This window comes from Triticum aestivum, chromosome 5A (genome assembly GCF_018294505.1).
Source record: "Triticum aestivum cultivar Chinese Spring chromosome 5A, IWGSC CS RefSeq v2.1, whole genome shotgun sequence".
Lineage (NCBI taxonomy): Eukaryota > Viridiplantae > Streptophyta > Magnoliopsida > Poales > Poaceae > Triticum > Triticum aestivum.
This window is the reverse complement of record NC_057806.1, coordinates 629,839,820-629,853,514: the sequence shown is the minus strand read 5'-3', so window position 1 is coordinate 629,853,514 and position 13,695 is coordinate 629,839,820.

The following is a 13,695-nucleotide window of genomic DNA, read 5'->3' as shown; positions in this document are numbered from 1 at the left end:
CGCTACTCACCCAGACGAGAAGAAAGCCAAGGCCAAGAACGTGAAGTGCAAGGGAGTAGCCGCGCGCATAGCGAAGCCAGACACAAACCACGGTCGGGACCACCCCGAGTCATCCAAGAGCAACCGACCGTTCTGCGCCTTCCACAACCTGCACAGCCACAACACAAAGAATGTGAGGAGCTCAGGGCCATCCGAGATGGATGCTTCGGTCGACGCCTCGGGCGCAACGACCGGCGCTACGGCCGGGGTGGAGGACGAGGCGGAAGACGCTGGGATGACCGCGGCCCCTGCCAGGAGTGGCGCGACCCGCCTCGCGAGGACCGCTGGTAGGACCAGCCTCGTGAGGGCACCTGGAGGGACCAAGCTCATGAGTACCGTCCTCAAGGCGACACCAGTCTTCCGCCACTGCCGCCACCACCAAGGAGGAACGACGACTCCCATTAGGATGAGGGGGCTGGGGGCTTCCAAGAGCCACGCGTCATAGCTTGCATCTTGGGCGGCTCTTAGACCCCAGCCTCACAGCGCCTCTTCAAGCAATTTGCTCATGAGGTGAACGCGGTGCTCCCCAGGCTTGAAACCATGCGCCCGCTCAGGTGGTCCAAGTGTGCTATAACCTTCAGCTTGTCCGACCAGCTCAATTTTCTCTGCTCGCCCATCATCAGCAACGTTCAGGTCATCAAGACTCTCGTCGATGGCGGTGCAGGGCTAAATGTCCTATCCGTTGAGACATTCGATCACCACCCACCACCTGGCCACCAAGACAACTCAGGAGCTACAAGAAGCACGAGCCCTGCGCGGCAATTTCCGCCCACCACCTGGCGCAGCACCAAGTCCTGGCAAGGACAGTGAGCTGCGCGTCTGCGTCAACATCCCAGGGCTCAACAGGGCCGCATCTCAAGAGCAATTCTTGCCTTCGCGCGTGGGCCGTTGCGAGGGCCCGCCTCATAGCTATGTTCGCATGCCATTCGGCCTGCCGAATGCGGCTACTACCCTCCAGTGTCACATGCGAAGTATCTTGGCGGCTTAGGAGGCCAGACATCATGCAGCCTTGGCGGAAATGGCGGCAACTCTTTAGGAACCATCAGGACCCCCGGAGCCCCCCGAGGCTCAGGTCCCTGGCAGCTCATGAGGCGCGGCTTCTTCAGCACATGCCTTCAGCTACTTCAACACCCCTTCGACAACGTATCAGGTGACACTTTCCAAGTTTATTCAGCTGGGAGCACCCCACGAGCTGCATCATTCCTTGGCTGCATGGGCCTGTCACTCCAGCATGTATCCTTCTGCATCTATAGTTTACTTTGTTGGGGGCGCCCCTCGGGCTGCATCTTCCCCAGGCCGCTCGGGTCCATTCCAGTGGCATGTATCGCTTTAGCATCTACCTAAGTTAGCTTGCTTCCTTGCTTGGATTACATTATGATCGCCACCTGCCTGTCCGGTACCTCGATACCATGAACGTCATACGCTCGTGCAAACCCACCCGCGACCTCCTCATGATTAAGGGCGGGCACGGTGTCTGTGCACGGGTCCGCCCCTGCAGCGTCACCAAATCCAAGAGGCTGAGCTCTGGCTCACGGGTCCGCCCGTGTACGTCACCTCCCATTGTCCTTGGTGCGTTGTCCTTGCATGAGCTAATCGCTGGCGGATAAGCAAGGGCGCAAGACACGGTGCCTCGTAACCTCGGGAGCCGTGCGCTGACTATTTTTCTCTAGGATGCATGCATGAGAAGACTGGGCACGGCGTCTGTGCTCGGGCCCGTCCCTGCAGCGTCGATAAATCCAACGGCTGAGCTCTGTCTGGTGGGCCGGTCCCATTCACGTCACCTCCGGGGGTCGTTGGTGTTTGGCCTTCTCATGCTGCAACCTCGGGAGATCCACTCGCTGGAGGTTGCCTAACCATCTCGCAGGTCCATTACAAGCTACCAAGAATCAAGACCAGGCGCAACCTGCCTTGAGGTAGGGCCTCGTGAGTCTCCGCTGGCTCATGAGTGCCCATATACACCTCGTCGAGCCCTGCCGTGCAAGCCACGTGTCAGGGCGGGCTGTACATGCCCCAGGGGCTCCACTCAGAGGCAGCCCCCCACCCACGCACCAGTGGAAGCACCATGCTCCGTGCTAGCCGTCGACACTGCCGAGGAGCGGCTATGCCCGTGCACGTGCAGAAGCGCTATGCTCCACGCTGGTGATAAACAACTGAGGGCGGCCCCTTCGCCTTACCAATCTCAGGGAGCCTCCGGGCTCAGTGTCTAGCCTCGTCGCAGCACCTCCCCTCGGGAGCATCCCGCGAGGATGCTGGGCATGGGGGCTGCGCTCGAGTCACTCCCCAGCGCATGCCACCCTGCCATGTCCCTCGGACCTGGTCGTCGTGCGCCCCTCCCGAGTGGCGCCTCGGCAAGGGAAAATGTATGAAGGTCATTTGTACGTTAAGGGGGACTCCTGAGCATCATGACTCAGGAGCCTAACTGGCCACGTAGCCCCTCACTCCTTGGTCCCATCCTGGTTTCCGGACGGCCCAACGGCGGTTGAGGTATGCGCGGGGTCGGGCCCTGCCGACGTAGAACGCTAAGGCGTGCTCTCACATCTCCTTCCATGTAATTTGTTTGCACGTCAAGGGGGACTCCCAAGCATTGCGACTCAGGAGCCTAACTGACCACATAGCCCCTCACTCCTTGGTCCCGTCCTGGTCTCTGGATGGCCCAATGGTGGCTGAGGTATGCACGGGGTCGGGCCCTGCCGACGCAGAACTCCAAAGAAAATGAAAAGGAAACCGCACAATCACAACCAAGTATTACAAGAGATATTGTTCCATAGAGCATCGAATAAAAGTTCTTAACGCCTCCACGAGGCATGTCACGAGTTGCAGCTAATAAAGAGGGAGGAGCATCGCCAGCAAGTTTCTCCTTCAGCCATGAGCACTATCGCCAGGAAGCGCCTCTCCGTCAGCAGCCCCACCTCCGCCAATGGTCGTGGTCGCAGAAGCAGCACCGCCGCCAGCCGGCGGTGGAGGGTTGACGACGAGGACTTGTCCAGCTGGGCTTCCACTTGGCCTTCCACGGCTTTGGTGGTGGCAGCACAGAGCTCCTCGTCCACAGGCTCGAGCAGCTCATCGAGATTGGCGTTGGGGTCGCGAAGACGGAGGTGGCAGAAGACACGCGTCAAGGCCGAAGAGGAAAGCGCACGAGCCTCAGCTTCCACCGTGGTGCTGATGCCGTCAACAACGCCCTCTGGCGCCATAACGAGATATGGGAGCAGCTAGGCCGGGACCTCCTTGTCGGTCGCCAGCAGTTCCTCCAAGCCCTTCTCGTAGAGGTGTCGCAGTGCTGCGGGAGACCTTTCCTCGAGAGACTTGAAGGCCAGACGGTCCTCAACAAGGATCTTGGCCTGGGCTTCCAGCCGGACCTTCTTTGCCACCACCTTCTTCTCTAGCTCCTCCACGCGACTGCGCTCGGTAGCCTGCGCCTGCGCCAGCTGCGCCAGCTCAGCGTCATGGTCCTTGACTGCATCCTCCTGGGCCTTCATCTTCTCCTTCTCCTCCTAGGCCTTCATCTTCTCCTTAAGCATGGTCTCCAGCTTGGCCTTCATCACCTGGCAGTGCTCCTCGGTGACTTCAACATCCTTGTTTACGGTGTCGAGGGTGGCGGCAGCCAGGCCAGCGACACGCTTCCCTTCTGCGGAGGCTTCCATGGCGTGGCTCCAGGATGCCCTAATGGATGCGTCAGAATGCAGCCACCCCGAGATCAACTCCGGACGTCCCGACGCCAGGCGGCGGTCAAGGCCTTGGAGATAATTGCGAAGCTGGGTCAACGCGGAGAGGGCCTTGTCCAGAGCATCGGACAAAGCAGAAGGACCTAAGGTGAGCGGAAGGGTGAGAGATGAAGGATCCGACGTGGTTACCACGGCCTGGGAGGCTTGGAGCTCCTGAGCCTTGGTGGCCTCTACGACCAACCTGGACGCCGGTGCTTCAGGAGCCGTCTAGGCTGCGGGGGCTGCCTTCTCCTGAGGACGCCCCCTCAGGTCTCGCAAGGACGACCAGATCGGAGAGGCGTGAGTGTTGTCCTTGCTCACAGAAGGAGCCGCTGCCACAACAGGCAGCTAGACCTAGAGGAACGCGGCCGCATCTTCCCTGCTCTTCTTCGCCACGGGCTGTGGCTGGAGACATGACAGGAAAGCATCAAGAGGCTGTAGCAGAAGCAGATATAAGCCAGGGCAAGAATACTTACTGGTCCACTATGGCATAATCCCTCCGCTTCCTCAGCTTGAGGCCAGAAAGCCTCACGACCGAAGCCACGGGCGTATGGACCTCGGGAGCAGCTGGGGGAGCGGCGGAAGGACCAGTAGCAGCTTCAGACGGGTCAGGATGGCGGTGTTAGCTTGGAGGATCAGCGCCGACCTGCCCTTCTTCGGGATCTCGGCCCGCGGCCTCTTCTGGGGGCTGGCACCGGACCTTGTAGTGACCCTAGCCATGAGCAGCTCCCCCTTCTCCGAGCAGATGTCGGCAGCATCATCGTCAAGCAATGTGCAGAGGATGTCAGACTTGCGCGGAGAGGAGGTCTCCCCCATCCCCTCGAGACATGTCCCTGAATCGCGCCACTCATCATCCTCATCCTCTTCTTCTTCCTCCTCGTGGGACTAGCCTGAAGACACCTCCACCAGCATCATCGCCACCGGGACTCCAGGAGGCGCCATCGGCACCAGCCCGCACCCGTCAAAAGCGGGAATGGCGGCGGCCATCTGCGCCCCGCCTTGGCAGTGATATTGGGGAACGAGAGTGGCGGGCGGATACGCTTGGTCGTCCGTAACCAGAAGGCGGAGAACCACGACCAGCTCCTCATCAGGCAAGTCTTCCGAGCTCAGCCAGAGCTCGTCTGCCTCATCCCCGAGTGACCACATGCCGCGTGGGCGTGCCTGGAGTGGAGCCACGCGCAGCATCAAGAATCCCCTCAAGAGCATGGCCCCCGTCAGCTTCGCCGCCTTCGCGTTGCCCGGCTTCAGGTCGGCAATCATCTTCTCCAACACAGGCTTCGTCCGCTTGTTAGTGAGCTTCGCACAGAGGTACTCTTCGTCAGGCTGGGGCACCTTCATCGGCAGCACTAGGCATGGGTGAACGCACTTGGTGTCCATCACGACCCACTTGCTCCTGAAGCCCTCCGCCTTCTTCCCCAGGCTTCGAGATGGCGTTGGTCTAGCTGCCCGCAACAAAGTTGGCGCACCCCATGGTGTGGCCTTCCTTGATCCGGAGAAAGAAGAAGTGGCGCAGCACCGCCACAGACGGCATCACCCCGACATACAATAGAAGGCAAAAATCGACAAGGGAAGAACATAGTTGGGATGAAGGTGGAGAGCGTTCAACTTGTAGTGGCTGAGGATGGAGTAGAAGAAGTCGGAGAAGGGTGCCACCAGCACCGCAACGATGCTAATCAAGAATAAGGGGTAGAAGGTGCTGCCAGAGGCCTCCGGCTTGGCGGATGCGGCCCGGAGCATAGGCTTCCCCTTCTCTTCGACGTCCCTAGCTACCGCCAAGCGCGCGAAAGTGAAGCCCTTCTTCGAGACGTTGGGCACATGTAGAGACGGCTCAAACCAGACAGGCGGCAAGGTAACCTTGGCCATCCGAGGCGCCATCGATTGCCGGCTTGAGGATGAGGGATCTGAGCGGATCTGAAGGTTGGGGAGCAAGGAGCAAGAAAAGGGATCTGGATGTCAAGACCGGTTTTCCAATAAAAATGTTTATTGAGAAACCAATCTTTTGAGTCCAGTATGAGAAAAATTCCCCTTACCGGTAGACAAATTCTTGATACAATAAGCCAGTAGCATAGAAAATATTACAGGGTCGAGCTACGGTTGCTCAACCAAATTATTACAAGCACGCCAATAATTATACATAAAGGCGGACATGACACAGTGGTGTGCAGGCATACTACTGACTCGAGGATAGGGTGGTGGTGGAAAAACACAGAGGGGAGTGAGATACAAGACTCTAAAACTGGCATCTCATCGAGCGTCGAGGTGAGGCTTGATGAATTTATTTGGTAGCGGAAGCGGATATAATACAGTGACCAAATCCAGGGTCGCACGAGACTGACTGGGATTCCTCTAGGCGTCGGACTCGCTATCAAATTCTTCATCCATGAGATCGCCTTCGTCAGCATCTGGCCAAATCAACAAGCCAGGTGAGTACTTTGAAAGTACTCGCAAGACAGTTCGGACGTAAGATATAACAAATGCATGCATGGATGCGTCATGATTAATTTTTAACAGTGGCTCATTAATTCGTAAAAACAAGACAGGTAAAAAGAGGGTCGGCGGTAGTCCGCTCGAAAACCCAACAAAATAACTGCAAACCCAATTGGGTGTCTGAAGCGACTCCTCGATAGGAAGATAAATAAATAAATCACGCCACAGTCGGGCGTCTGGGCGACACCACATAAAGGGCTTTGAAAGAAATGCCACAGTCGGACGTCTGAGCGACGCCACATAAAGGGCTTTAAAAGAAATGCCACAGTCGGGCGTCTGAGCGACGCCACATAAAGGGCTTTAAAAGAAATGCCACAGTCGGGCGTCTGAGCGACGCCACATAAAGGGCTTTAAAAGAAATGCCACAGTCGGACGTCTGAGCGACATCGCAGAAAGGGCTTTCATTGAAAGTAAAATATAACAATGCCACAGTCGGACGTCTGAGCGACATCGCAGAAAGGGCTTTTATTCATAAGTAAATATTACTCAAAATAAATATTCAATTCATGAAAATAAACGGGTTAGCCCATCCACAGGAATAATCATTTAACCGGGCTTAGCACCCATGTGATTCACCGGAGTCTGTCATCAAATTGGCACTTGTCAGGATAAGATAATACTGAACTTGGACATGGAATAGATGATTCAAGGAATATATGACTCTGCAGAGTTTGTACAAAAATTTCCCACAGCCAACGGATTTCCGTAGTCACGAAGGACTAGTTCCGTTTACGGTATTTCGGAAGAAAACACAGCTAACCAGTACACACCCATCCTACCTCTCGATGCTAGGAATCACCCAAGACATCGTCCAAGAAAAACTTTTGAGATGGGGAGATCACAATCTCGAATACCATGGGATCAAATTTATATACGCGCACTCTAAGGGGTGCCCCCCTCTTGGTCCCAACCAGAAACACCCATGCCCCCTGACCGGATGACTGGCTTTAATCCAGGGCCATGGAACCATCATCACGGCCTCTCCTTTTTGGTGTGTACCAGGTAAGCGGTTTACAACTTAGTAAGCCATATTCCTTGCGGAAAACATGTGGTAGTACAGGGAAGGAAGAATGGAAGGAACTGGAATGATACGGGTTGACACTGAAGTCATATAGTCTGGCATAAGACTGGCATGCTACAACACTGCCATCTTACCCATCCTCATGCCAACACATGGCCATGCATACTCACATCCATCCACTTATGGGTTTTCGAAACTCACTTGCCTCATCGTTGCATGTAACATGACATTTTATCGGTATACTCATCAACATGCCATGAAACTACTTAATGCAAACATGCCAAAACAATCATCATATCAAAAGTTCAAACATGCTTGCCTGGTTCATAGTAGTCAGAGCCTAGCTCGGTGAAGTTTGCGGTCCCGTCACCTCCTTCGGTATCTACGGTATAAAGAAAATATACACGCTATCGTGAATACCGTGAGGTGCACAAAAATTATTCCAAATATTTTTCAAATAAATATGATAAAACACTAGACAAAAATTTGAAGAGGACAGAAAAAGAATCACTCAAAAATTCCTTCCTGTTAAAAAGTTATAAGGGTTTTAACCCAATGACCCATCTGTAATGAAACAGAAAGTTCCCAGGGGCTAGCTTATAAAAACAGAAAACGCTTCGGTAGCGACTACGCCAGCCCAGAGGGAAAGCGCATTTGGCAGAAGGCGTTTTCAGAAAACGCTTCGCTTAGAAAGGACAGAGAGGCTGACGGCGGGTCCCGCCCGTTAAGTTTGAATATTCAAATGGGGCGGCAGATTTCGCCGGTGCCCGAGAGCCGCGGTGGTGTCACGACCGGTTTTCCAATAAAAATATTTATTGAGAAACCAATCTTTTGAGTCTAGTATGAGAGAAATTCTCCTCACTGGTAGACAATTTCTTGATACAATAAGCCAGTAGCATAAAATATATTACAGGGTTGAACTATGGTTGCTCAACCAAATTATTACAAGCACGCCAATAATTATACATAATGGCGGACATGACACAGTGGTGTGGAGACATACTACTGACTCGAGGATAGGGCGGTGGTGGAAAAACACAGCGGGGAGAGAAATACAAGACTCTAAGTCTATCATCTCATCGAGCGTCGAGGTGAGGCTCGATGAATTTATTTGGTAGCGGAAGCGGATATAAAACAGTGACCAAATCCAGGGTCGCACGAAACTGACTGGGACTCCTCTAAGTGTCGGACTCGCTATCGAACTCTCCATCCATGAAATCGCCTTCGTCAGCATCTGGCCAAATCAACAAGCGAGTGAGTACTTTGAAAGTACTCGCAAGACAGTTCGGACGTAAGATATAACAAATGCATGCATGGATGCGTCATGAATATATTCACCAATGTTCATTCAAAATTATCATAACAAGGTAAGTAAAAGGGAAACGGCGGTAGTCCGCCTGAAATCCCAACAGAACATAAATAATTTCCGATCGGGTGTCTGAAGCGACGCCTCGAAAGGTGAACAAATAAATATAAGGGAAAAAAAGATGCCACAGTCGGGCGTCTTAGCGACACCACATAAAGGGCTTTAAAAGAAATACCTCAGTCGGACGTCGAGGCGACGTCACAGAAAGGGCTTTAAAAGAAATGCCACAGTCGGACGTCGGGGCGACATCACAAAAAGGGCTTTGAAAGAAATGCCACAGCCGGACGTCAGGGCGACATCACAGAAAGGGCTTTAAAAGAAATGCCACAGTCGGACGTCGGGGCGACATCACAGAAAGGGCTTTAAAAGAAATGCCACAGTCGGACGTCGGGGTGACATCACACAAAGGGGTTTAAAAGAAATGCCACAGTCGGACGTCGGGGCGACATCACAGAAAGGGCTTTAAAAGAAATGCCATAGTCGGATGTCGGGGCGACATCACAGAAAGGGCTTTATGGGCAAATAAATAATAATCATAATAAACTTTTAATTCATAAGAATAAAAGGGTTAGTCCATCCACAGGAATATCATTTAACCGGGATTATCACTCATGCGAAACACCGGAGTCTCTGTCATCAACACTGTCATTGTTAGGACAAGATAATACGAATGTGGACATGGAATAGATGATTTGGAGGGATATATGACTCTGTAGAGTTTGTACAAAATTATTCCCACAGCCAACGGATTTCCGTAGTCACGAAGGACTAGTTCCGTTTACGGTATTTCGGAAGAAAACACAGCTAACCAGTACACACCCATCATACCTCTCGATGCTAGGAATCACCCTAGACATCGTCCAAGAAAAACTTTTGAGACGGGGAGATCACAATCTCGAATAGCATGGGATGAAATTTATATACGCGCGCTCTAAGGGGTGCCCCCCTCTCGGTCCCAACCGGAAACACCCATGCCCCCTGACCGGATGACTGGCTTTAATCCAGGGCCATGGAACCATCATCACGGCCTATCCTCTTTGGTGTGTACCATGAAAGCGGTTTGCAACTTACTAAACCATATTCCTTGCGGAAAACATGTGGTAGTACATGGAAGGAAATGAGAGGTACTGGACCGATACAGTTTGACGCTGAAGTCACATAGTCTGGCGTAAGACTGGCATGCTACAACACTGCCATCTTACCCATCCTCATGCCAACACATGGCCATTCATATTCACATTCATCCACGTATGGATCATCGAACTCACTTACCTCATTATCACATAAAATAACGTTCATCGATATGCTTCTCAACATGCCATGAAACTAACTAAATGCAAAACATGCCAAGACACTCATCATATCAAAAGTTCAAACATGCTTGCCTGGTTCGGAGTAGTCGGAGCCTAGCTCGGTGAAGTTCGCGGCTCCGTCACCTCCTTCGGTATCTACGGTATAAAGAAAATATATGCGCTATCGTAAAGACCAAGGAGTGCGCAGACAGTATACCAAATATTTTTCAAATAAATCTGATAAAAAACTAGACAAAATTTTAAAGAGAACAGAAGAAGAATCAATCAAAAATACTTTTTTGTTTAAAAGTTATAAAGGTTTTTGTCTAGGGACTCATCTGTAATGAAACAGAAGATTTCTAGGGGTTAGTTTATAAAAACAGAAAACGCTTCGGCAGAAACTACGCCAGCCCAAAGAGAAAACGCATTCTGCCCGAAGGCGCTTCCAGAAAACGATTCAGAGGAGAGAGCAGAGAGGCTGACGGTGGGGTCCCACTTGTCAGGTTTAAACATTCAAACGGGCGGACGAAGCTCGTCGGCACCCGAGAGCCGCGGTGGTCGCCGGCTGCGATCCACGGCGAGGCAGGGAGATCGGGGAGTACCTCCGTGCTCAGGGCGCCATTCCGCGTTGATTGGTGGTGGTGGCGGTCGCCGGCGAGCACTGTGTCGATGGCGACCCCTGCTCCGGCGGATGGTGGTTCAGACGAAGATGGAGCTCGCCGGAGAGGGCTGCAAGGTTCAAATTGACGAGGGGGTTAGAGTGCTAGGTGTGGAAGAGGGCTACGGACGAGGTTTGGGCGCCGGAGATGGCCTCACCAGAGTGAATCGAGCTGGAGGCCGAGGCAGGGCGAGGTGGCCGGAGCTGGGGGAGAAGACCTCCTCGAGGTCCCCCTAGTGGCCTGCCGGGGTGTTGGTGAGGAGTGGTGATGCTGTGTGCACGAGAGTGAGCTCGGGGCCCCTTTATATAGGCGGTCCGAGGCGGTTGCCGTGAATGAGGATCACCGGCGAGTGATTACGGTGGCGCAGTGCTCGGTCGGGGTGGTTAGGGGGTCGAGCGTCATCACGGGGGTTCAATGGGTCCGTTTTGGTGCTAAACTGGCCGGGGTTTGGGTGTTAAGGGCGAGCTCGACGGAACGGGGATGGCGCGGGCCCGTCGGCGGCGGAGAGCGCGTCCCGTGCTTGCCGGCCACGGTGGCTGTGCCAAGGGCGTGCGCTGGCGTGCATGAGGCCACGCGGAGAGCCAGGGGGCTTTGGGCGGCGCTGAACGGCGTTCTGCCATGGTGTGTCTCCTGTCGGCCGCCACGGGAGGTCCCGACGCTGCAGAAGACGCCGGCGAGGGCGGGCCAGCGAGCTACCGACGCCAGGTAGGCTCCACGCACGCGTGTGAAGCTTCGGACAAGAGGAAGAGGCGGCGAGGAACGTGCCAAGGGCACTGTGGCCGCGTGACTGAAACTGACGGACGACGACGACACTGAAGACTTAACTTACTGAATTTGCAAAGGAACAGTGTAGCTCAGGTGTTCGACAGAATGAAAATGGCATCTAGGTATTTTTCCTTGAGCTGATACTTGGTGGAGTGGCTTCTCATTGCTCAAATAGGTTGCCTGAATTTTGGTGGAATTTTTGGAGTAGTGTAGATATGAATTTCATCAAATTTGGCAAATCTGGTCCAAACTTGCAGAGACTGAATTTTGAAAAATTTGAAAAGAGAAGGAGTGGATCAAGATGGTTCTGAGTTGTGGGTACAAAGGACTATCCAGGGGAGTTGGTGTGAGGTCAAAACTCAAGTGAAAAAGAGTACTTGCTTTGAAAATCACTAAGGCTCCAAATAATTTTCAGAATTGATTTGAGAGGGAAAATAATTAGAATAAAATCCAAAACTTGTTTGGATTAGTTGGGACAGAGAACTTAGGTTGATCACAAGGTGTAGGGGAGATTTTGGAGGGTTTTACCACATGGGAACAATGCAAAGTCAAGGGTGGTTCCAAGATATGAAAATCCTGAAATTTTCATAGAGCTTCATTTTAAAAGAAAAATAATTTAAACTCCCAAAAATAAATTTTGAGAGGGAACCAACAGAGAAGAAGTTTTCAAAAGATCAACCACCAAAGTTTGAAAAAAATAAAAATCCTTGCCAAGGCAAAGGAAGTTTTTAAGTGGAAGGTTTTTTTTTCTGAAAAAGAAAAAATTTTAAATAGCCTCTCCTCAAAAACCACAAAGTTTTTGATAAAAACCAAATAAAAAATTTGGAGTGTCACAACACCTACCCCCTTAGGAAAAATCTCGTCCCCGAGATTTCAGCTGATCCTTAAATAGGTGTGGATGCTCAGTCCGAAGAAAATCCTCGCTTTCCCAAGTTGCTTCACTGTCGGTGTGATTGCTCCACTGGACTTTGAAAAACTTGATGGTCTTCTGTCGGGTCCTCCTTTCAGATTCCTCTAATATTCTTACGGGATGTTCTCGATAAGTGAGGTCTGGCTGCACATCAATGTTTTCATGGGATACTTGTTTCTCTGGGTTGCTTACATACTTCCTCAATTGCGAGACATGGAACACGTCGTGGACATCGGATAATTCCTCGGGTAAGTCTAGCTGGTAGGCTACAGTGCCTCTTCGTGCCACTATGCAGAATGGTCCAATGAATCTTGGTGCTAACTTTCCTTTAATCTTAAATCGTTGCAATCCTCTCATAGGGGATACTCTCAGGTATACGAACTCACCGGGTTCGAAGCTGACCCTACGATGTTTCTGATCATAATAACTCTTCTGTCGACTTTGAGCGGTCTTAAGTCGATCTCTGATTAGCTTGACCTTTTCCTCGGCTTCTCTGAGCATGTCTGGTCTGAAGATGCGGCTGTCTCCGGTCTCTAACCAATTTAACGGGGTACGACATCTCCGTCCGTACAAAGCCTCAAATGGTGCCATTTGTAGGCTGGCCTGGTAGCTATTGTTATACGCAAACTCGGCGTATGGCAGGCTTTCTTCCCAACTGGTTCCATATGTGAGGACACATGCTCTCAGCATGTCTTCTAAAATTTGGTTTACGCGTTCAGTTTGTCCATCAGTCTGTGGATGGAATGCGGTACTGAAGGCTAGTTGGGTTCCTAGAGCCTGTTGTAAAAGCTCCCAAAATCTTGAGACGAACTGAGTGCCTCTGTCGGATGTTATAGTCTTCGGGACACCGTGCAGACAAACTATGCGGGAAAGATAAATCCTGGCAAGCCTCTGAGTGGTGTAGGTTGTCTTCACTGGAATAAAGTGTGCCACTTTGGTCAACCTGTCAGTGATGACCCATATGGCCTCATTCCCGTGTCGTGACCGAGGTAGTCCGACAATAAAATCCATCCCTATTTCGTCCCATTTCCACTCAGGTATTTTGTTAGGTTGCAGTAGTCCGGCTGGTCTCTGATGTTCAGCTTTTATGCGTTGACATGAGTCGCAACATGCAATGAAGGCGGCTATGTCCCTCTTCATACCGTGCCACCAAAATCTTTCCTGAATATCCTTATACATTTTGGTTCCTCCAGGGTGGATCGAATATGGAGTGGTGTGTGCTTCAGCTAAAATTTGCTGTTTAAGGTCTTCTATGTTTGGCACGCATAGCCTTTCTCCGTACCATAACATTCCTTCATTGTCTATGACGAATTTCGAGGCCTTGCCCATATTCAACTTTCTTTTAATTCCTTCAATGCTGGGGTGACCGGGCAGAGCTTCTTTAATTTTCTCCACAAGGTTGGGTCGTATTTCCAAGTTTGATATGGTGCCTTCTGCTACCATCATCAAGTTGAG